Raw genomic sequence first — 23,107 nt, forward strand, 5'->3', positions numbered from 1 at the left:
GCCTGAAGTGCTCGTGAAAGCTCGCTGAAATGAATGTTTGCCATTAATGTCGGTGTAGTTGAATGAAGGCGACTTGGCTTGCTCGCGACATTCAGCCAATCACACGCAAGCACATCCTCTTTTTTCTTTTATTATTTTTTTAACTGCTGAAGACCATTCACATGCACACGACTTACAAAAAGGTAGTGATATTGAAATTGAAATGAAGGTGAAATTCCAGGATTAATATAACATGCTATGTGCTTACGTTCTACAGTCAGTAACGAAGCGGGAGTAGAAAACTTCGTAGCGTGAATGGCATTTGTGTAAGAATCAGTTTAATGCCGCTTGCGTTTACCGACGCTAAGTGATTGATTGTAGCATGTTATCTCGTATACTTGGACACCCCTGCCTTTCCCTTAGTTCATGAGCAATTCAGGACTTCCAAAAATCTCTTAAAAAACAGAAGAGAAAAAGAGCAAGCAGCCCGAAGCTGTGAAAATGTACGCTAAGTGCTGACCTTGGTGGCGTAATGGCTGCAAATAGCGTTTGAATGCCAGCGTGGTGCAGAGAAGGGCAGCTTGTGCCCGAGGGGGGGAGGCCAAAGGAGGCGTCTGATGTTGCCAAATGGGGCCAAGGCGGTAAATAAGCGGGCTTGGTTCAAAGAATGTCACTGCTCCTCTCCTCCATGGAAACACAAATAGTGTGCAGGTATGGTCATTAAAAAGTGGGCACGAAACACCACGGATTTGTAATTGTAGCTCGTGATGACAGATAATAAGCCGTTTTCCCGTCATTTCATTACAATATATAGAACTCAAAATAACGCACTATAACGATGATTAAAAATGTGAATGATGACAATGATTATATTACGTGCTTTTCATTTCAAACTTAAGTGGACTGGTGGCCTTGCAGTGCAGAGGTTGCGGGTTCGATTCTGGCTCCGGCCTTCCTGTGTGGAGTTTGCATGTCTTCCCCGTGCCCGTGTGGGTTTTCCACCGATTTCCTCACACATTCCAAAAACACGCATGGTAGGTTGATCATCCTTTTAAAGTTGACGTCAAACTGCCTACAGGCTCACATTGCAACGGTCACACGACCAAAATGCACACAACAAGTGAGCTGTGAGGTACTTTTTGTCACATGTCCTTCCTCCCAGTATGAGATCTTTTTACCGTTAAGTGTTACTGCGGTAAACTTTCTCAAAATTGGGACCGTTGTTAAAAAAAAAAAAAAATCTGACTTTTTCCCTTCCATCTAAAGACAACATCGTCTGTGTCCTCGGGTGTCTTCTCAGCCGAAAGCACTCGCGTGAAATTTTGCTGCGCAGGCTGCACTTAAGCGGCAGGCGGAAGGCTGGCGGCTGTGTAATTTCCAACCATTTGCACTTTACACGCAGCCTATTGCTGATTTCAATAGCGAGAAAAGAGTCCCTGTGATGGGATCACAATGGGTCTTTCCGTCACGGAGGGGCTCTTTGGCGCTTCGCGTCCGTCGGGCGTCTTCAGTAACGCCGCGTGGCTTTCGAGTATGACATTTACATAGCCGGCATCGGGTCAGCCATTTGTTATGTTCAACGTGACACTTCTATTACCATTTGCCATTAACTAATGGATCATCTCAGTACAGTAAAATCCAGCCGAGGTTCGGAGGAACGTTTTGACATTCGGTATAAATAAATGTCACAGAGTACGGATGATAAGATCGATAGTGCGCCTCTCATGGCTTCTTATTGATTTTTACGGCTGATTTGATTAGTTGAATGCATCAAATCTACAACATCCCTTACTTGTACACATCCATCTGCGCTGGACAACACAGCACCCGTGCTCTCACTGAGATTACGAGCCGCATAATAAAGCTGCCAGTGTCACTAATAATGTTGCTCCAACGAAGAAAAAAAATAAGCACAGCTGAGTGGATGAATAATTGACGCCACTCACGAGGATATTTATTACATATAATGATATTATGGCGTGTTATCATTGCCCACAAATATTATTTTTGGTTACAAATGGATTCGTGCGTTTGGTTCATGATTCATTTTGACTCACAGAAGTGCCATTTTTTTTTTTTTTTTTTCACACCCCCATTTGCCTTCTTCGGAAGCTCCCAGAATACATTGTGATAAATCTGACAGGATGTCAGCGAGCATTATGCAACATGGTGATGGTAGTCGTGTGGTTGTATTAAATTTAAAAAAAATTATTATTAAATGCCCAACTAAAGGAGTGCCTTAACTCACAAGTTTGCTTTAGACCAATATCTATTCGTATCTCAAATCACTTTTCTCCATTGTAGTGAATGGAAATGCGAGGTTTTTTTTAAACATGAAAAATAGTAGTCTAGTTTTTTTTACCTTATAAAAAAATACAGCAATCCAGTAGGATAATTATATAGAAGATAATTTGTGCATCATGATTAACGCTTCTTTTAGTATTCACACTTTGGTCATCACGGGAGAAGTATAACAGAAATAATTTGCAACGTAATTTTTTGGAGAGGCTAAATAATATATGCCTGTGAGTTTCTATGTGTTGCTGCACCATTTGTATTTAAGTTTTGCTTTGCCCAGTGGGTTCTAACACCGCAACACTGATGCTAGTTTTGCGAACCAGCATATGGTGTTTTTAATTGTATTTTAGCTACTTTTGGTTAAGGCAAAGTTATGTGGTTGTTTTAAATACACAATAAGTATTTTATTATTTCATGTTCAGTTCGACTGAAAGTGGCAACGATTCTTCAGTTCTTTTTGAAGAATTGTTCAGTTGGATTTTAAGTTTTGAGTTTTAATAAGTTGAAATAGGGTACCTTTAAAGGGTGTGGGAGGGTGTTAACTATTAAATTGATATGGGTTCTCTGTTTTGTGGATTTTTAAAAAATTTTTTTTTTAGTCATGGTTGGATCTGGACATGCCCCATATCTCGCCTCACAGTTCCAATACATTTGGAAGGGAGTGTACAGTATATTCTCCTTCTTCTGTATATTACTATTTATTGGCAGCACTTACAATGAGTAAATTAATCCAATTTTACCATTTTTTTTTTAACAACTTATAATGACAATGGAAGAGGAACCGATTATGACCGGATCCTTCTAATTTGGACAGTTTTATCCTTTAATATGCTGTATTTCACTTTTGCCAGTGCAGTGACAAGACAATCATTTGCGCCTGACCAAGTCGTCCCTTTTTTCCTTGTGGTGAAATTTATGAACCTTGACAGGTCCATTAAGGAAAAGATGGGCCTCCCTCAGTCCACCCCGAAAAAATGAGCGTTCCATCACATGACCTGCCATCGTGCACTCCAGTCTGTCACATGATGGATAGCTCATCATAACGACACTTTGCTTTCCACATAAAACATAGATCATTTTAATTAGGGCGCTTTATGGATGTTTCGCCCGCAGATTATTTTTTTTGCGATGTTACAAAGAGTCAGGCTAACTTTTCATTGCTGAGCGAACATTCTCAAACTGTTTCCAGTAGGTTGTCCAGTCTCCAAAACTTTACATGCGTAATATATTTTAAAAACGAGAATTTTTCTTTATTTTTTTTTCTTTAAAGGACACTAGCTGTCTGCTCGCGTCAGGCTGTGATGAGATGCGATTTTGATTTGTTCTGCTTTTTAACTGCATCAGGCTCATAAAGTTCAAAGCACAGCTTCATAAAGAGGTTAGAAAGTGAATAAAGGATATGAAGATCGACAGGGACAGTTCATATTCCAGCGATCGCGGAAAGGGAGAAGGATGTTCGGCGCTCGATTTGCACAGCTAAGTTCAAGTCACTTGATGCTCAAGCTTCTCGACCAGTTTGGATTTCAGCCGTGAACTTGTGTATATACGCAGATGCATGGATATCATACGATACACGGGTGAAAAATTGGACTGAAATATATGCGAACTGTTATATTTGCAGTGAATAAAAAGTCTGCACACCCCTATTCAAATGGCATTTTTTATATGTAAAAAAAAAAAAAAAAAAAAGAATATGAAAATCATTGAAAAACTTGACTTTTATTACCTGTAAAGTTTGAATGTGCTTGGTTAAGTCTAAAAATCACATCCCCAGTAAAAAAGGGTGAGGATGACATGATTTTTTTTTTTAAAAGATAAAGATGTCCTTTAATAGTTCCACAATGGGGAAATTATTATTATTATTCAATTGAGTTCAGACAGTTTAGAATTTTTTATTATTGTTATTTTTAATCTTGGTTTCTATATTTTTTTTTCATTTCAAAAACTCAAGCTCAAACTCAAAGGAAAAAAAATGCTACAAATGTATTCTGATATTACAAAAAATAATTAATAATAATAATCATAATAATTATAATAAAAATCATTATAATAATAATCTACAATAAATCAATTAATCATTTATTTAATGAATTCACATGAATAAATGCATTAAACTAACCAATTTTAGATCAAAAGGTCTACATGAATGCAACAAACGTTGCAGAACTCTTCATAATGTAAATTATTATCGAGCTAATTGGATCAAAGAACATTCCAATTCCTATGTGAATCTCGGCCACAATTTTCCCACAATTGTTATAAACGTTCTGTGCTTCCATATCACAACACAATCGACCCAAAGTCTGAAAATCAATACCTTCATTACATTTGCTTTTCTTTCTTTAGTCTTGCCTAATATCATTGATCCAAATAAAAAAGACAGTCCCTCGGGTAGGAACGTACGTGACATTCTTTTGAAAATGTCACCATATCTCACCAGGTTTTAGCCTCGTGTTCCCGCTGAACTCTCGGATGTCAAGGACCCGAGGGTGAAAGGAGGTGGTCCAGGTGTAGTGGGGAGATAACTTGGTGATTTGTAGTACCCCAAGACATCAGGTCCTTGGCAGCGGTTCGTGCAGTTAGCGCAAGGTTAGCCGGCATCTCACCCTATAAACATAACGAGGGTACATACAAATAAATCCGTGCGAAACAGCATCGCCATTATTTTGGCAGTTACAAAAACTTCTATAGCACATGAATTGAATTTATTGGCACGTTGTATAGCCTCAAACCACATCCAACACTTAAGTCGCTGTTGCGCAGCAACATCTAGCTTTCCTATGGAAACTTTTGTCATTTGGTAGAATTAAATTGCGAGATTACCCGCCAGGCCCATGCGCACACCAAGTAATGCGATTGAATTACACAATCGCGCTCAAATTACAGTGAGCAATTCACGCCCGCACACCTGCCGATTGACCCCTAGCATAGGCCCCATACCAGCGTTGCCACGGAAAACTGTCAAAAATACATTATACACATTGTCACAGTTAGTTTGCAGCTAATTTAGTAGCTTTGACTTAATACTCGTGTTAGCATCTAATTTCAGTTAGCTAGGTTAGCGTCATCAACTTGTTTCGCATTGGAATGTATTCACAAGCTGTTTTTGTTGTGAAGTACACGGTTTGGTAAAGATTGTGAATGGTAATTTTGATGAATTTCTAATCAATTATAGACCAGATTTAATTCTATGTACTACAATGTCTCATTTGTTTATTCTTATCATTTCGCATTTTGTTTTTGTGGTTTAAATGTGTGTTTGTTTTTCCTAACAAGAGCTGTATAACATAAAATTGAAAAGAAAAAACGAAAAAAAAAAAAAATAGCCAACTTGTGCTCGCTACACAGTCCCGTCACTTTTATTTGCAGTTAGATTGCACTATTTGCAAGAGGAGGTTGCACTCGCTGCCCGATACTTCCTTCATGTCCCACCATTTTCTTTGGCGTGCGCGGGAGGAAGATGACTGATATCTCGTAACTTATTCCTGGAATCTGGACAAGTAATTCATGATTATATTTTTTACATTTATGTCGCTGGAATTTGACATAAATCCAGCTACGCTTATTGTTATGGAGCAGCTACCAGGATAAATTGAGTGAGACTGCTCTTTGAGCGCAAGTATAAATATTAAGTGGAGAAATGTTTTTTTTTCTTTTTTTTTGCAAGGAAAACTGCTGCGCTTTGCGGAAACTTGTCTTGTGTTTCTGTAAAACGGCTATTAATCAATGTGGAAAATGAGGAGCCTGAGGCACTGAAGATGATTATGATATACTTGGATTATTATTATTATTTTTTTGTTATTATCAGTAATCGTAGAGAGAGTTGCAATGTATGGATGTCCTTTGTTGAGGTGTGGCTCATTTATCTAGCAAAAACGTTTTCTTGCGCAATTCAGGCAGAAATATGGCTAGGGTTTGGCAGGCAAAGAACAATTATTAAAAAAAAATCAAGTTTACTGACAAACTAAACATTCAACCAAGAGGCATATTGTGTTTTTAAAACATGCAAATTTGCTTTCGACACGCTTAATGCTAACATGCAATAAAAAAAAAAAATCAAACAGCACTAGTTGCTGTGTTTTAACACAAACGGTGGAGCAAGACATGTAGAGAGGCAATCTAAGAATTCTCAAATGCATTTATCCTTTATCTTTTGCGAAAATTATTAATATATTACTGCAGGTAATTGAAGAGGTAGTATGTCAATATTATACTTTTTTCACCGTTTTGGGTGCAGGGTGGAATGGATTTACATTAATTTCAGTGGCAGAGAATGCTTTGCGATATGAGCGTTTTGAGTTACGAGCATGCTCACGGAATGTATTGAACTCATGTACATTCTCTATATACAACTTGTGACAATTTAGTTTTGGGTTCTTCGGTTAGATTTTTCTACTGTAAAACATGTGCCTTGGCTCAAGAAATGTGTAGAAACGCAGATCTACACAGATAAAATTACTCAGTGCATTTTTATTGCTTACTGAGTTCCACAGAGTGGTGAATGTTTCCTCTGTGTCGTCTTTAAAATCGCAGACTGGAGTGGATGCGTTGGCGGCTTGTTGTTGTGATTGATTGTACACAGACACATGGAGTTAATATAATCTAATCTAATATAAAATACACACTGAATATTTCTCATTGTAGCATTGTGGTTTGATGAGTGTTGCACGGGAGCTTTGAAAAATTCGATCCAGGCGGCAAGAATGATATTTCTTTTTATTTTCCACGCTCCACACTCGCCTGATATTTGTGAAATAAAACAACGTATTACTTTTGTTTTGGTCTCAGCCATTACGCTTGAAATGGCTTCCAAGTTGCAGCGTGTTGTGAGCAATCAACCATAGAGATTACAATCTACCCCGACGTCAACAAAAATGCCCATCTCAGCCGTATGTCTTCTAATCATTAGAAGGACAGATCAAACTTTTTAAGAGTGCTTGACTGCTGCTCTGACACTGACCCGTACACTCTACCTCGTACAAAAGCAGTGACCTCACCATTGATTTAACCGAGCACGCTTCTTTCGGCAAGACCTTCAAAAAAGCCAATGCTACATCTAATGGCTTTTTGCACACTTTACAAGATAAATGCTGCCGACCTGTGCCCGTCACGTTGTCGAGGTGAAAGTCGTTCATTGTTAGGAAACATAACATCGCGTTATACAAGTTTAAGTTAACCGAAAACATTTTTTACAGGTTATAGGTCATATTAATGTTAACATTTTGGGAAAAAAAAAAGATATATTCTCATTTGTTGATATCACAAAAACTTGTCATTGAAGTAAGGGTGTGTAGACTTTTCATTGCTACGGTGGTGTTTTTTGGGTCCTCTCAGTGATGGGCAATTGGTTTTCTAAAGGTGTGATTACCGAGGTCCAAACCAAGCGGCCAACCTCAATATTAATTTAATGTCTAAATTAAAAGAAAGTGGTCTAGGATCTTCACTAGGGCTGTGACGATAATCCAATATCGATATGTATCGCGATAGTTGGCTGATTGATATCTATAGAAAATTGTATCGATAAATTATCAATCCCCCCCAAAAAAAACACAACGGCACTATCATGGTCCAATTTCTTTTTCATTTTCAATAGTGAATATAAATAAATAAATTAATTAATAATAATAACTCGGCCAATATGACATACTTGCGTCACGATATAGTTTTCAGCCATATCGCTCAGCCTTAATCTTCACCCATCTTAACTGATCGCGCCTGTAAAGATTCGTTTAATTTCACACTTGATGGGTCGACGGGAACTCCAGAGACTCACCTATGTATATCGTTTTTGTATGTTTAAAAAAAAAAAAAGTAAATGAAAATATGACTTCCTCTGCATGCCTTATTTTCATTCTTTTCAAAATAAAGGCATTGTCAGAAGGATGGGGCGAATACAGAGAGAAGGAGGGACCTCAGTGATTGCTAATGGAGTGATGAGGATACACGGAGCTGATAACAACACCAACGGCGCCTCAGGGTACCAAAATGCACAAGCTGACAAAGGAAGGAGTGGGAGATTCTCACCAAGACAGGATGTTTACGAAACACTCCAACGCAAAAAATGTCACCGATTCATGCGGTAGATTCCACTTTGATCCTTGAATCGAACTTCAACGTCAAGAGGTGGCAAATGGGTGGAGATGCCAGTAGAATTTGCTGATTTTGTCGCTAAAACTATTAAGTCCCACATGTGCATAATAATGAGAATTCCCCCGGCGAACCAAGCCTCCAAACAAGGAAGCCTTTTCTATTTAATTAATTTTTTCCCTCAGGTTAGTAGTTAAACTGACAGAAATCACTTCTGAATATTAAAATGATTCAGCATAATCACTTCAATAGAGATGTTAGTCCTTTCTTTATGAAAACTCAGATGCCACAGCTGCATTTCAGGATTTGGTTGTTTTAGAAATATTATGTGTTCGTTATTGATAGCTCCTATTTATAAGCACATAAATTAATTAATTTATTAGTTTATTTATTTTTTTAAATATAGTCTTTTTTTCTGGGTTGTTGGAAAAAGCCAATTTTTATTTTAATTTTAAATAAATAAACACTGTTATATTAGGAGAAAAAAGTTAGTTTTAAAATTCTTTTGAAAGCATGTGACATGGTTGAATTCAGTTGAGACTTTATCATGGATTTATATTACCATCCTCACAAGATTACAACTTTTAGTCACTGACTTTATTCCCATTTTATGGCATTTTCCCCCTCTTAAAATAAAAAAATTACATTAACTTCTGGAAAATTTAGTTGTAGTTTTGTATAACTGGTGATGGGATTATGAGTGGGTCCTTGGAAAAATGGAAGCAGGTTTATATCAGAGACGTGCAAATAAGGATGGAAAGTATGCTATAAGTCTTAATCCTGTGGTTGTTTTGACGAAAGCTTGCCCCAAATATGTTCTTGAGACACCTGGAAATTATTTAAAATTCTGACATGTAGGCTTTGTTGGGATTCTGTGGACGTCCTTGGGGAGAAAAAAAAAACCTCCCCCAGATCCCAAAATGTTGAGCGCCCCTGCCTCGGAGGAAATAAGCGAGAAAGAAGTGACACCCTAAAAGTGGGTCACTACACGCACTGACTTGCAGGCTTCACGTGCTGCTGGGAATCCAACGACAGGGTGCAGCGCTTTCGCCTGAACTTTGACTCCTTTCTCTTTCCACGCGAGAGGGCATGAAGCGTGCGTGCGCTCGGATACTCACGCCACGGCAGCCCTCCGGAGTGTCGACGTTATCTTCTCCGGTAATGAAGCTTGTCTTGTAGAAGCAGGATGCAGCTGGGATGGGCGGGCTTGGGGGGGGAGTCACCGTAGCTCATTGGCCGCTTTCAAATAGATTTCTTCTACCGGCCGCACTCCTCGGAGAGACGCGAGTGCGTGACCCGATGAATAATTCGGATGGCACTGTACGCGATTGCATCCTGTAACGCTCACTAAATAAAACCATTAATTCCGTCTGTAAGCACATTAGCGCTTGCCCCCTACACACAAGCAATTAAATAACAATTTAAATATGCAATATCAAGTTTGTTTAGGAGTTGTGGGCATGCACTTATTTTATTTTATTTTTTTCATTTGGCCTCAGCCAAGGACATGATATAACTTTATTAGTTTGTGTTTTTAGATGACGTCCTGGCTTCAGTTATTAGAATGTTATACAGGAGTTTAAATTGTCATGAACATAATGCAACAACATCTTCATTCATGTGCGGCGGCAACTCATTTACTTGCTGGTGCAACGGAACGATATTGAAATGTGCCGAAGAGCTCCATGCAGAACTATGCTGAAGTGACCAACCTTTGGCATACAGTTGAACTATGTTCGAGTGAGTTGAGGAGCTTCATGTAACTTTGTTGATGTGAATTCAAAAGCTTCTTGTAATGCCACCATTTTGGCGGCATCCGGGAACAATGTTGACGTGAGCAGAGGAGCTTAATGTGACGCTTTGTTGCCATTTTGTGGCATCTTGGCGGCATGGAACTTTGTTGAAGTCAAATGAAGAGCTTCGGGTAGGGCCATGGCGCCATTTTGGTGCCAAGAAACTATGTTCAAGTGGGTTGAGGAGCTTCATGTAATGCTTTGCCGCCAATGTGCAACATTTATAGCCAATTACAGTAGGGCAGGTGTGGGCAAACTACGGCTCGGGGGCCACACGCGGCCCGTTAAACGTTTTAATCCGGCCCTCTGAACTTGAAAAAAAATTAAATGAATAAACCTTGTTAATGTTTTATTTTCTAAATACTGTGGTGTCTCAAAGACATATATTGTCGTAATGTTTTTGTTCATTTTCATTTAAAATTAAATTGTTTTTTCTCTGATAAGGTGAGGTTACCAAAACACTCCATCCATCTGCTCCTGGTCCGGCCCCTCGGTCAAATTTTAGAACCCATTGCGGCCCGCCAATCAAAAAGTTTGCCCACCCCTTCAGTAGGGCGATGAAGACAAGCTACCGAAAACAATGAATGGAAGAATAACATGAAGAGCAATAACAGCAATAACTAACATTTTTTTCGCTCTGTTTGTGATTTCATATCAAATTTGTTTCCAGCGCCGACAATGTGAGCGTTTACTGAATACATGGCCATCAAAACGGTACAAGCTACTCAACACACAAACGTGTGTCATCTCAGCACCACGCTCGCACTCCATGTCAGATAACATCTTCGTCTACGACAGCGCTGTGATTGTGCATTTTTTTGGGGACGAGCACGTCAAAATCTAAACCAGACTCAAAAACTATTTGCTGGTGCTTGCGCTTTAATCACTGTGAGGGTTGTAATTCAGATTCATATCGCAGCCTTCCGTGATAAAAAGTGCAGCAATCCATCAGTGCCTAAGGCCTGACTTCCTGTCGCAGCCAAAACGACTCTGGACTTGATCAGGCTTCACTTGGTCGAATGCACAGTTTTGGGCTCCATCACTTTTACGAGCGGCCATTTTGTCACGACAAAACAGGTGAGCCGTAATTGGTCGTTACCTGAGCACAGAGCAACTGTGACGTCATTTTCAGTCGACAGAAATGACAATATTCTTGTAAAGAAAATGTTTAGGTTGACTCCACTTTAAAATTTTGAATACTGTTTGTCTTTTTTAATGCAAACCACTTTGAGAAACGTTTCCATCTAAAAAGAAATCATTTTTTTATCCATTCTTAACAGTAGGTGTCTACTCAATGTGGTCCGAACTGTGCAATTGAGGCAGTGAGTGTTGTAGGTCGATTGTGCTGTTTTTCAAGAGCTTTCGCTGCACGAGATTACTGTGAAGGTCTGCTTCTTGGCAAGATTGACAACTTAGCAACAGAAGAAATTGATGGAAGCTTAAGCCGTGGAGGGATTTTCACACTCCACTGCTCCCGGAGGGCAGGGGGCAGGAGGTCCTTGCGGGGCGGTCCTGTAATTTCTTTCCCCGCCAATAATCATGACTTGACACTACATGATTAATGATTAACATTTTGCACTTTTAAATGACCTGAAATTGATACCATTCAATTACGTTGTTTTGCTCCGCACAAAAAAAAAAAAATTAAAAATCACATTTTCATTAATTTTCTTTCTATGGAACCGATTTCACGATTTGCTGGGAAGCTCACTCATTCGACACGCACAAATTAGTTTAAATACAAATAATGAAGTATTGCAGGCGTGGGCAAACTACGGCCCGGGGGCCACATGCGGCCCATTAAACGTTTTAATCCGGCCCGCAGCACTTGAAAAGAATTATATGAATAAACCTTGTCAATGTTTTATTTTCTAAATACTGTGGTTTTTCAAAGACAGATATTTAGTTGTAATGCTTTTGTTCACTTTCATTTAAAATTAAATGTATTTTTTTTCTCCGATGAGGTGAGGTTACCAAAACACTCCATCCATCTGCTCCTAGTCCGGCCCCTCTGCCAAATTTTAGAACCCATTGTGGCCCGCCAATCAAAAGGTTTGCCCACCCCCGATGTATTGTATTGCCTGGGTGGTTAGCGGAAATTACTTAGTCTTCACCACTTGTGTATATTCTTACTCTGACGAGTGGCTAATTAAACAGTTCAAGAGGTAAGCCATTTGTTTTTTGCAGCTACTCTGACTTATAACACCAATGACAATCATAAATCAAACTTACTTTTTAATTCTCAGTCACCAGATATTGGATTTCATCTGTGGCGATCCTCTGCCAGGCCTCTACTGCAACTGCCTTCAGTGTCTAGTTATTTGCGTTTGCAGTTTTGTCTTCGGAAAGTGAAATGCAAGCTCGTCGAGATGCATATCAGGTGATTGACTTGGCCAGTGCATTCCATTCCACTTGTTTGCCTTCAAAAACTGTTTTTATTTCAAATCCATTGTGGCAAAAAGAAGAAAATTAAGTGAGACTTCTGACCCTATGGTGGATAAAGGAGGCTTGGAATGAAGTTTTCCCGTAGTCATCGGACAAATTCACATTCAAAGTGTGTGTGGAGAAATTCAGGGAGTAATTTTCGAAGTGCGTCTCGAGGCGTGATCCATTCTGGGTGAATGACACTTTACTGGATCGAGTTGTTTGAAATTGGTGCAAGAAATGAACTGCAGTAAATAAGATATCACATGTATGGGATGTAGTGAAATGTGTAGCTCCAGTAACACGCAATTATAAGATACTGTCGCAAGTTTCTTTCATTCCATGAAGGTTTTTAGCGCTCTAATTCAGTTTTGGAGGAACGACCACATGCATTTTCTAGTCTCCGGAGACTATTTTCATTTAGAAGTGTGGCGAAACCTCGCAGAACTAAACGTTGGCAGAATTGTCTATTGTAATGAGTATAATAATTTAAAATTAAATTACAACTTTCATTTGGGAGCACCACGGTACTGAGGGGAATATTAATTAATTCCACATCACTCCAGCATTCATTAGCGCATAAACACTGCCTCAACATTTACAACAAATTGCAACAATTCTAAACATAAACAATCCATGTTCTATTGAATTTGTTATTCCATGCATATCCATTAACCAAACATTAATCATAAACTGATTATGTGAATTAACCACAACAGATGGTGTTTTTTTTTTTTTTTTTTTTATGTTTGTTTTTTGGACCAGTTGAAAAAGGGAAGTTTCATCTGGCTGCCACTACCTAAATCCACCCGCTTTTATACAACATTGCAGCATTTAAATGAACAATTTCAATAGAGCCTTCAACTTTTTAACTTAACTATACATACAATAGTATTAGACATTGTAAAATGAATACTATTTTAATGATGTTATATATACATATATATATATATACACTGAATATAATAATAATTTTTTATGATTATTCCAATTTTGTAATTGTTTAATGTAATAGTTTTAATCATAAATGAATTTTGGATTAATTTCACAGCCCTATACGTGAGCAAGCATGTTTTAGTCTAGCACATTCTTTTGCTTAGCCCAGCTCAAGAGTTACGTACAAGCCCGTAACATGTGTGAATTTATTTTTATTTTATTTTTTTGTGCCCTGCGATTGGGTCATCAGAATTTAGTTAGGCACCACGACTCAAATGAGGACCAACAAATTGATGGATGATAGTTTTAGTGTGGTTTTATAAACAATGGGCGGATGCCTGCTTGGGTTTTCTTCGACCAATAATTTCTAGTTGCGCTGAGAATTGATGTTTAAAGCACAGTAGGCTGCCGGACATTGTGTGCTCAGCAGATTGGTCCGGTTCTTGCACAACTTGCTGGGAAAATGTGCTGATTGATCTGACAGGTTTGTTTAAGCCCAACTCGGAACGAAAACTACACCATTTGGAGTCCTGAGTGCTGTGCCTCTTTTTTTACACTCTGTATCAACTTTATTTGCAATATGTGTGTGCGCGCATACTCTTTTTAATTGTCCCCTCCGAGTATAGCGACAGAAATGATTTGAAAAACAATACACTGGTCTCCACTGGATTTAAAATAATGACCCATATCCATATTTTATTACATTCCAGATTTCCTTTCCGACAGCAAAGGCACAGTGAGGCCAATTGTTTTATTTTTTTTTTCAGTCGACTTTAAAAATTTTGGTTTGCCATTATAAGGCTATGGATAATGTTGTGTTTGTAATGCCTCCGTTTTTTTGTTGTTGGTTACATCTAAATTACTAAAACGTAAAACTACATTTTCATATGCAACACTCAAACGATACACCGAAGATTTGGCCTCTATCAACCAATTGTGATCATTTGTTGATGATGTCATTGCATTTCCCTCGGTGTGAAACAAACATGGCTGACTGAAACATTTTTCCTGCTGGGGAACAACAGGGAGATTTGCTCAGCGCTAAGCTAACTATCGCGGCTAAACAATATCCTAGCATAGCTGCTCTAAGTTATTAGTCCTTTCTACGTTTTAACCACTTGGCCAGCATGCTGCCCTTACTTTGCTAGCACACCTTTATCAGAAAGACGCAGACTGAGCATAGGACAAGTACTGGGCCTGCTGCGACATACTTGTGACAGCCATCGTTCCACTTGCTCACTTGACATTTGCACCCGCTCGGGCCGAACGGAAATAGTCGGACCCCGCCGGCGCTCCTGCAAATCACGTGTCACTCAATTTGATCTTTGATTCCTTATTACATGAGCCCACTTCCCTGCTCGCACTCATTTTCAGAATGAATTATTCCTTTGTCATCGAAAAAAGAAAAAAAAAAATCTTGGCTCCTGCTGTGAGTTGAAATGAATGATTCTAAAATTACACATTAAAAAAAAAAATTAAAAAATCATATGGTCTATGCCGTACATTTTTACATATTACAGGTGGATCTGGAACGCGTGTTAAATGAGCTTTGCGGATTGGATTGACTGGCGACCAGCTCAAAGTCAGCTGGGATTGGTTCAATCGCAACCCTAATGAAGACAATGGATGGATGGCTTCCACTGTCGAGCTAAATAGAAATTGCCATTCATTCAATTCACAGCATAGGTGACCTCGATAGTCTTGCTTTTTTTTTTTTTTTGCTTGTTAGCACTACAAGGACATTAGAATTCTCCTCTGCTCGCAAGCAAAGCAACCTCTTGCCCCTTCAATGCAAACCTTCCTTAATTATCCGCGTGTGTGGGCGCGCTTTTCTCCTTGTTGTCGCTCGGGCCGTTTCTGGTACCCACCGAGCCAATTTTAATCTTCCCGGCTTTCCATTTGGTTTGATTCAATTAAGCGGCCACGCCTCCCCTCACTGTAATGCTTGCCATCCATCAGACGCCGTTCCATGCTGGCGGAACATTGCACCGAGTCTTTTCTCAATGAGTGCGTGTTCACTCCTGATGACAAAATGCTTCATTATCCGGCCGGCGCGAACGTGACAGGGGAGGGTTAACGCTGTGGATGATGAATGGCGCCGTTGTGCGACAAGTGTGCTTGAGTGTGCTGTCCTATTTGAATTGACATGTGACTCGAGCAGGCTTTGGGACTAAACTCTCGCAGCTCCTCACCGCTGGCACGGAGGATGCTGAGAATTTGCTCAGGGCACCTCCACCTCGGGGAGACATGCTACGACAACTGTTGATGTCGTCCAGGTCCATGTCTAATTTGTGCTTCTGTGTCCTTGATTTTCTTCGATCAGGTGATTAATTATAACTATTTAATTACTACTCATTACTTGCACTCTCAGAGCAACATCTCGCGAAGATTTCCCCAAAGTAGCTGAGACGTCTCTGTGATGTCTCCTCAGTCTCAAGGAGGACATCCGAGATGTCTCAGAGACCTCCGGAAGACAGAGTTAGTCTCCACGCCATTCCCGAGAGTTGCTGGAGATAGAATATAAATAATCGATGACAAAATTCAAAAGTCATGGTCTCAAGCATGGAGTCTCCATATCGGTTCAGCTTCTGGCGATGACCAAAGATTGTCTTTTCATCTTCCTCTTTCGTCCTGTCTCGCGCCACCATGCGCACGTCATCCGGTGCCGTCATCACATCCGATGTAAGTCTTAGTCACAGTCGTCCTTTTTTTTTTTTTTTTCCTCCCACCCAATCAAAAATATTTTGCCCAAGACAGATACTCTCAGACACTTACTGTCTTTTATCCCCTGACGGAATGGAATTGAATGAAATTTATCATGACACAAGTGCAGCGCAATGAAATTCACCCGATGGTTACAACCTGTGCTAAAAACATAAAAAGACAAAAAAAAAACAATGACCAGTTGAAGGAGACGCTTGACGCGCAGATTTGCCAAGATGAAAAAGATGGAGATTTGGGGATGTTCCTGCATCCGGCAACACAGATAGTCTTTCGCCCACGTTGGATCAGTAGAGCAAAAAAAAAAAAATTATCTTGTACAATACATGGTCTTTTTTTAGCATGACTAAAGTTTCAAATTAAACCACAGTAGGATGAATCACATTTAAAAATGACAAAATCACAATTAAATCCCTTACGAAAAATTCCCTTGAATTATTATTTTTTTTCCCCGCGTGGGAATTCTCCAGAATATGAGTGAGCACAGACGGCCTTGGTCCGCGCTCTACTTCCAGAGAAATGATTGAAATGTAACGATTAAAAATGCATTTTGAAGACGCGTTTTGGGTCGAGACATTTGAGCAGCTGAATTATTTATGTGCATATTTTATGGTTAATCAAAACCTTTCGGTTGTCTGAACGCTGTCGCTATTCTTGCTTAAAAAAAAAAAAAAAAAATAAAATAAAATAAATGAAATAAATATATGCCTCCCACTGGGCATCCCTAAATGAAAATCCATGACAAGCATAGATTATCATCTTCTTACTAAAAGCTCATTTGCCACAAATAGGAGGATGTTGTTTATTGAGTGGATGGCGTGAAGTCGATGCATCTCAGCTGTCGGCCCGGCCAATGAAATGTGTCACTCACCGCGTCGCCTCCCAGCTGTCTTGTCATGATTTCCACTCGCGCTCCCTGGGGGGACATCACACATAAACTTAGCATATGGGCCCCATTAAAGCCATGAACTATTCTGTCATTCACTGCTGTGTAAACACACATGCACTCGCAAATAGTGGCAGCGACATGGAATATTTTCCTCTGAAATAAAACTATAATGTGAATTATGAATGCCGCTTACGACTTGTGAAAATAGTTCAGCTCATTCTTTTCTCTACTGGGTGCTCGGCGCCAGCTTGGTATTAAACTTTTATATCTGTTTTGAACTCAAAGGGAGTGCTCTATATATTTTTCTTCTGTCCACCTCAGCGGCACGGAGCAGAAAAACGCCGTTTAAAATGCTTGAATGCAAGTTGACATGCTTGCTGTCAAAAAGTCTCTGAATGTTGACTAAAAGCTGCAATAACATTTGATCAAGATGTCACGTGGTGAAACCTGCTTCAGTGCATTGGTCCGACCATAAAAAAAAAAAAAAGGTTGAATAAAATGCATTCAATGATGAGCTTAATGCAGGACACCGGACGGAGCTGATTTACTCGCAGGACCTCCGTCGTAGGTAACTTCTCCATGCATATGGCGGCATTTCGTGATTAAGACTCATGCATTATTCACAGCAATTAAGCAAAATGATTTAAAAAAGGTTTTAATGTTAAAAAAAAAAAATGACCCATACTTAATCTGCATTATCACTTCTCCCAAATGGAATGCTTCTTGTCTGGCTTGTGTCCCAGCCAGCTACAAATTTGACTGGAAGTTTTGAGAAAAATCTCATGGCACACCATCAAACAAAAATGTCTCTAATAACATTTTTTTCTGCCTTCAGCAAAACATTGCCGACATGTGTCGATGAACAAAGATAGATTTACAATTCTTCCAATTTCAAGACGTTGTGAATTTTGAATCATGTAACTTCTTGGATGGTTGTCATTAAGAACTGAAAATAAGAGTGATTAGGGCGGATCAGTGTGAAAATATTTTTATTTGGCACGATGAAGTTGTATCAAAATGGGGCAGAGGAAGCTTCCTTGAGGAACACCGCGATCATTAGCACGACGAACAGCAAGTTGCAACAGGCTTCTCAATGTAGCCCAAAAGTATCACCCTTTGCTATATTAGGAAGGAAATTAAAATTTTGTCTTACTCTGAATTTTATCCCCTTACTTTATGCAATTCTTGAATCCTTGAATGCAGGCGAAGCTCTCTGAAACTGGCATTGCATTCCTTCACAGTTGTAAGGCCTCTCATTGGCATTCACCTCCCAACGTTGCTCCTCTTGCCAGGACCCGCTGCCCTTCCTGTATTTTCATTTTCCAGGTCACAAAGTGCTCTCTGCTGACAATAAATAGCCCCTGCGAAGCCAAGTTTTAGCATAGCTGCTGCACTCTGACCATCCTGCTCAGCTAAACCTTAACTCTGAGCTGCATATCACAGCCTTTTATTCACCCTTACAGCAGCAATGTGCACTCCAAAAGACAGCTGTTAAATGTGCTTTTTTGGCCAACCTATTTCTCACATCTCTTGGTCCTCCAAAGTGGTCTCTGACTCCATCCCCCCCGTCTTTTTTTTCTCTCTAGGTGTAGCCTTCTAAACCTGAGAGGAGATTTCTCCAATCGCCACCTCCGCCGTTGTCACCATTACTCCGCATCCAGGCCTCCCGCGCCCCTCCTCCCCATCGCGCAGCACAGCCACAGAAGCGTTGGCTGGATTCCAGGGAGGCTCCGATCCCGCAGCCACTTCAGTCACGTCTTCACCGCTGGGTAACGATCAAACACGGGCCGCTCCACGCTGTTCGGGCTTAGTTTTTGGTGCTAATCCGGGGTCACTCGTGTGTGTGTGTGTGTGTGTCTAGGCGTGCGTTCTATTTGTCATGTGAAGGAGGCATTTTCTCCAGCCGAGCATGCATGCAACACACTCAGACAAACAAACAGAGATGCCAGAAGGCTCGCAAAGAGTCTCGTGGGGTTTTTTATCAAAGCGGTTGTGTTTTGTCTGGAGCTCCTCACTGGCTCCAGGTGCCATCTACTCAACTGTGTCAAAATCGGCGTTTCGGTCTCAGTGAGGCGAAGAAAAGAGAGGGGTCGAGTAAGAAATCTTTTTCCAGAGCAACAGTGGGGAGTAACGTTGTGATTTAATGTTTGCTATGGCTGACATGACATCAAATATCCATGTCATATCAAGACAGTGACAAATGTATCTAATACAGCAACAATTCTCAACTACTGTTCCAAATTTTGTGCAGAATTTGTGTATTAAAACACTAAAACCAAACTATCCAATTTAATTTAGTTCTGGATGAGCGCTGCTCATAAAAATTCTGGTATTGTTCGGAGCATCAGAGGTGCCGACCTTGTGGATGAACTTAAAGACCTACAGCACATTTGGGAAAGGATTATCGTTACTAATTGTACAAAGTAGGTATGTGGCTTTAATATAAATGAATAAACTTTATTTCCTATTTACAACAACATATACCAATGGCAACCTATTAAATTACATTTACTGTTTTATAAATTAAGATTAATGCCTACCTCTGACTTGCCGGTTGAGACACTGTGATGAGCTAGCTTACTTAGCACAGTTTTCTTGCACAGCAGTCCGGTGTGCACTCATTCTTCACTCCATGTCCCGCTTTCACGTAAGGACCTATTTTGGCAGAACGTCCAAGTTGTGACGTAGCGACGCAGCGATAACCGTCTTGGTGCTGTCCTGGTCCACATTCGGCCACCGTTTCACGGCGACGGTACCCGTTAGCGGGCGGGGAGCACAAGCCAACAACGGTTGTTCAAAGGTTGCGATGCGATGCGCCGGGAGGGTCAACTTTGAAATAAAAGCTGAACAAGTAAGTCTGTACATTGATATAACTGCCTTACATGACTTTTATTTTGAAGTTTATTCTCAAATGCAAACGTTGTGGAGGGTGACTTGACTACGAATTGAGGTTGGCCTGGCTGTTTTTTTTTTGTTAGTGCGCAAAAGTGCAGTGACTGACTTGAGCTGTGCAATATTCTATTTCAAGTTCGCACCCCTTATGTGCACCTGTCTGGGTTAATGCAAACATAAAGTATAAAGCAAAACCTCAATTTTCCATCACTGCTTTCACAACAACTGTCTCTCGTGGTGTAAAAGCTACTTTTTTCAATTGTACTTATTTCTATTTAAATCAATATGCGGCATTTTTGTCAACGCTAACCTGCTTTTTCAAACTAAAAGTACAAATACACTATAAATTGATCGTTCCTACGGCAGATAACACTTTACAATTGCATTATAATGTGCTATTTTCCACAAATAATTGAAATTTAAATATCCGCCTCAAAATTAATTTTGTCCAGCAGCCCAACTTCAGCCCTCATTAAATGCTTGTAAATAACTGCGCAGAAAATTTAAAAGTATGGTTATTATTGTAAATTTCGACATATAGTGCTCATCAACCCTGACGTAGAAAAGTGTACAGCTATCCCCCTGTCGCAATATGTTCCATTTCCAATTCTGTTTGTCGTCACGTTTTTTTTCTCTTTGCAATCACTGGCACTCTTTCAAAATTGGCACAAGCATCATGAAAAAAAAAAACAACATTTTTTAAAAATGCCAAGGGAAAAGCAACACACCCCGAGAATCCACTGTTAGTTACACCCGTCAACCAGGCTGCCTGCCTCATTTTTTTTTCTGGCTTTCAAATAAGGGCAGGCTTCATGCCACCGAGAGGAAACGAGGGATGAGCAAGGAGCTTTGGGAAGGTCGCAAAAGGTGAGAGTGGGAGGTGTGTTGATCCGCAGTGAGCTGGCATCGATCGCGCGTGGAAGTATTGTCGGCGCCCGAGCTGCTGTTGAGCGCACCGTGGGCAAAGAAATTAGAGACGCTCACTCAGTCATCCAACCGGTGTGGCACGAGGGAACGTTACCTCGCCTCCGCTGCCGCACACAAGAGATCCCGCCAAAACGCTGTCTGGCTTGCAGACATTGGAGGAGGGTTTACCCCTTATTTTAGCTGCACGGGAGATTTGCTTCCCTCCTTTCTGCTCTTTTGCGACCTGCTGCTGCTGCTGCGTTGTAATTCCTGCTGTTGAGTTGCTGCTTTTATCAACTATCGACATGTCACGGAGTACCCTTCTCTCAGAAACGTTTCATAGCCTATTTACGGTATTCTATTTGAATATTGTTATAATCGAGTAATTACTGATTATCCCTTCCCATCAATTTATTGAATCATCTGAGTGATTGTTCGTTATTCAACGTCAATACCCAACACTTCAAATTGCAAATGGCGGACGGGTCTGTTGAACAGACTAAACAATTGGCTTTTATTCCTGAAAAATACATTCAGGTAGGCCTATTTGTTCCGATTCCTTGTCACCAAAACTAAAACCATTTGCAACGTAGCTTGCCAGCGGCTTTCAATTTGAATCATCTTTCAAAAGACAAAGACTATTGTGTTCTGTGACAAAACAACACCTGACCTGCCAAAAGATTCTCTTTTTTCACAGACCTTTTTCCGTTCTTTAGTAATCCTCATGAGCTGGTTTCCCCAGGAAGAACAGTCAAACACGAAAATACAAACTGAAAACACAAATTAACTGAGTGACAAACGGACTAGGCCACGCCCCTCAAAGGCACTTGTTAACACATATACTACGTGCTTAAATTCACTATGAAGCATCTTGATGCCTTGACATTCTTTATTTATATTTTATAATCTACAATGCTGTTATGTTTTTTGGGCTCGGACAGATAAATCACATTTCATTTCATTTCACTAATTGATATGTTCTATAAGCAAATCGTGCAACAAGCTTGGTCACCGACCAAATTAAAATCCCAAGTCAAGTTCCAGCTTTGATGTGAGCTCAGCCTGCCCTCCCACAGCGAACGTCCCCGAGCGAGTCACAGTGTCACCCGCCCACCACATGAACCTGTGGGATCCATTTTTCTCGTCGGCAACTTCCCCGCTCTCCTCTCACTGTCTTATGGTCGTGTCTCCTCACTTATTTAAAACCTCCTCATCCGCTTCCCGCTTCGCGTTGTCCTGCGAGGCCGGCCGCTTTTGCGGCAGTCTGGCCTGGTTTGCGGCGGTCCTGTGTCATATTCTCTATCCACTTATTTCGCTTTTCGCTTGGCATTTATCCATTTTAGAAATGTTTTTTGGTGGGTGGGGGCAGAGTGACACAATGACTTTTTGAGGCGTGGCGATACGACGCCATTTGTGTGGATTCACACAAAAGTATATGAATACCACCTTTGCCCAACATATAAGCGGGAACAAATAAAAAGAAAAGTAATGAGTAATGTCTAGCTGAGCTTAATTTACTAGATAAAATCTTTTTCCTAGAGCAAGCCAATCAGTTGTCCACGATGGTTGCCGAACGTTATTCCAGTTAACAAAAAACTATGAAAAAACTACAATTTAAAAAACATTTTCATTGATGAAATAAAATTTTAATTTTACATTAATTAAGACAAATAAAACCAACTGAAACTACATCTCATATTTATCAAACTAACTAAATCTAACGACAGTTAAAATGAAAAAGTCTGTTGTTTTCATCTTGGTCAATTAATGTACATACATGAGCTTTCGAAATTAATTTGAGATGTATTGTATGTTGGTAATGAAGAAAGAAGATCAAAAAGTCGTTTTACTTGACTTAACTAAACAATACTTGGTGACCTTTTGAGTTATATTGTACTCTTGGACGAATACTCCCCAAAAAACAAAAAAAAAACTAACACTAAAACTAATTCCATATAAACTAGAACAAAGCATTTAAAAAAAGTGAAAATTAATTTTAAAAAAACCACACACCTGCTCTAAAATTCAAACCAAAATAAACTGATTAAACTAATGGACGATTCAAATCTGAGGCAGACTCCGTTTACATACTGGCGACAGACGTTTCATTCCTTCAAATCATATCTAAGCAGCAAAATGACAATGACCCAACCATCTCATATTTCTTCACAATTCCAAAGAT

The 23,107-nt window shown here is 39.9% G+C and overlaps 1 protein-coding gene across 2 annotated transcripts in view; it reads left to right on the forward strand.

Annotated features, from left to right (window-relative positions):
- drp2 (dystrophin related protein 2) overlaps positions 1–23,107 on the forward strand; it is a 157,349-nt gene that overhangs the window by 23,364 nt on the left and 110,878 nt on the right. For both annotated transcript variants that reach the window (XM_088293437.1, XM_088293438.1), the window contains exon 2: positions 18,714–18,896. The gene's annotated coding sequence lies outside the window, so the exon portion shown is untranslated. The remainder of the gene's footprint in view (positions 1–18,713; positions 18,897–23,107) is intronic.

This window comes from Idiotropiscis lumnitzeri, chromosome 4 (assembly GCF_059441095.1).
Source record: "Idiotropiscis lumnitzeri isolate Australia: NSW breed Sydney's pygmy pipehorse chromosome 4, RoL_Ilum_1.0, whole genome shotgun sequence".
NCBI lineage: Eukaryota > Metazoa > Chordata > Actinopteri > Syngnathiformes > Syngnathidae > Idiotropiscis > Idiotropiscis lumnitzeri.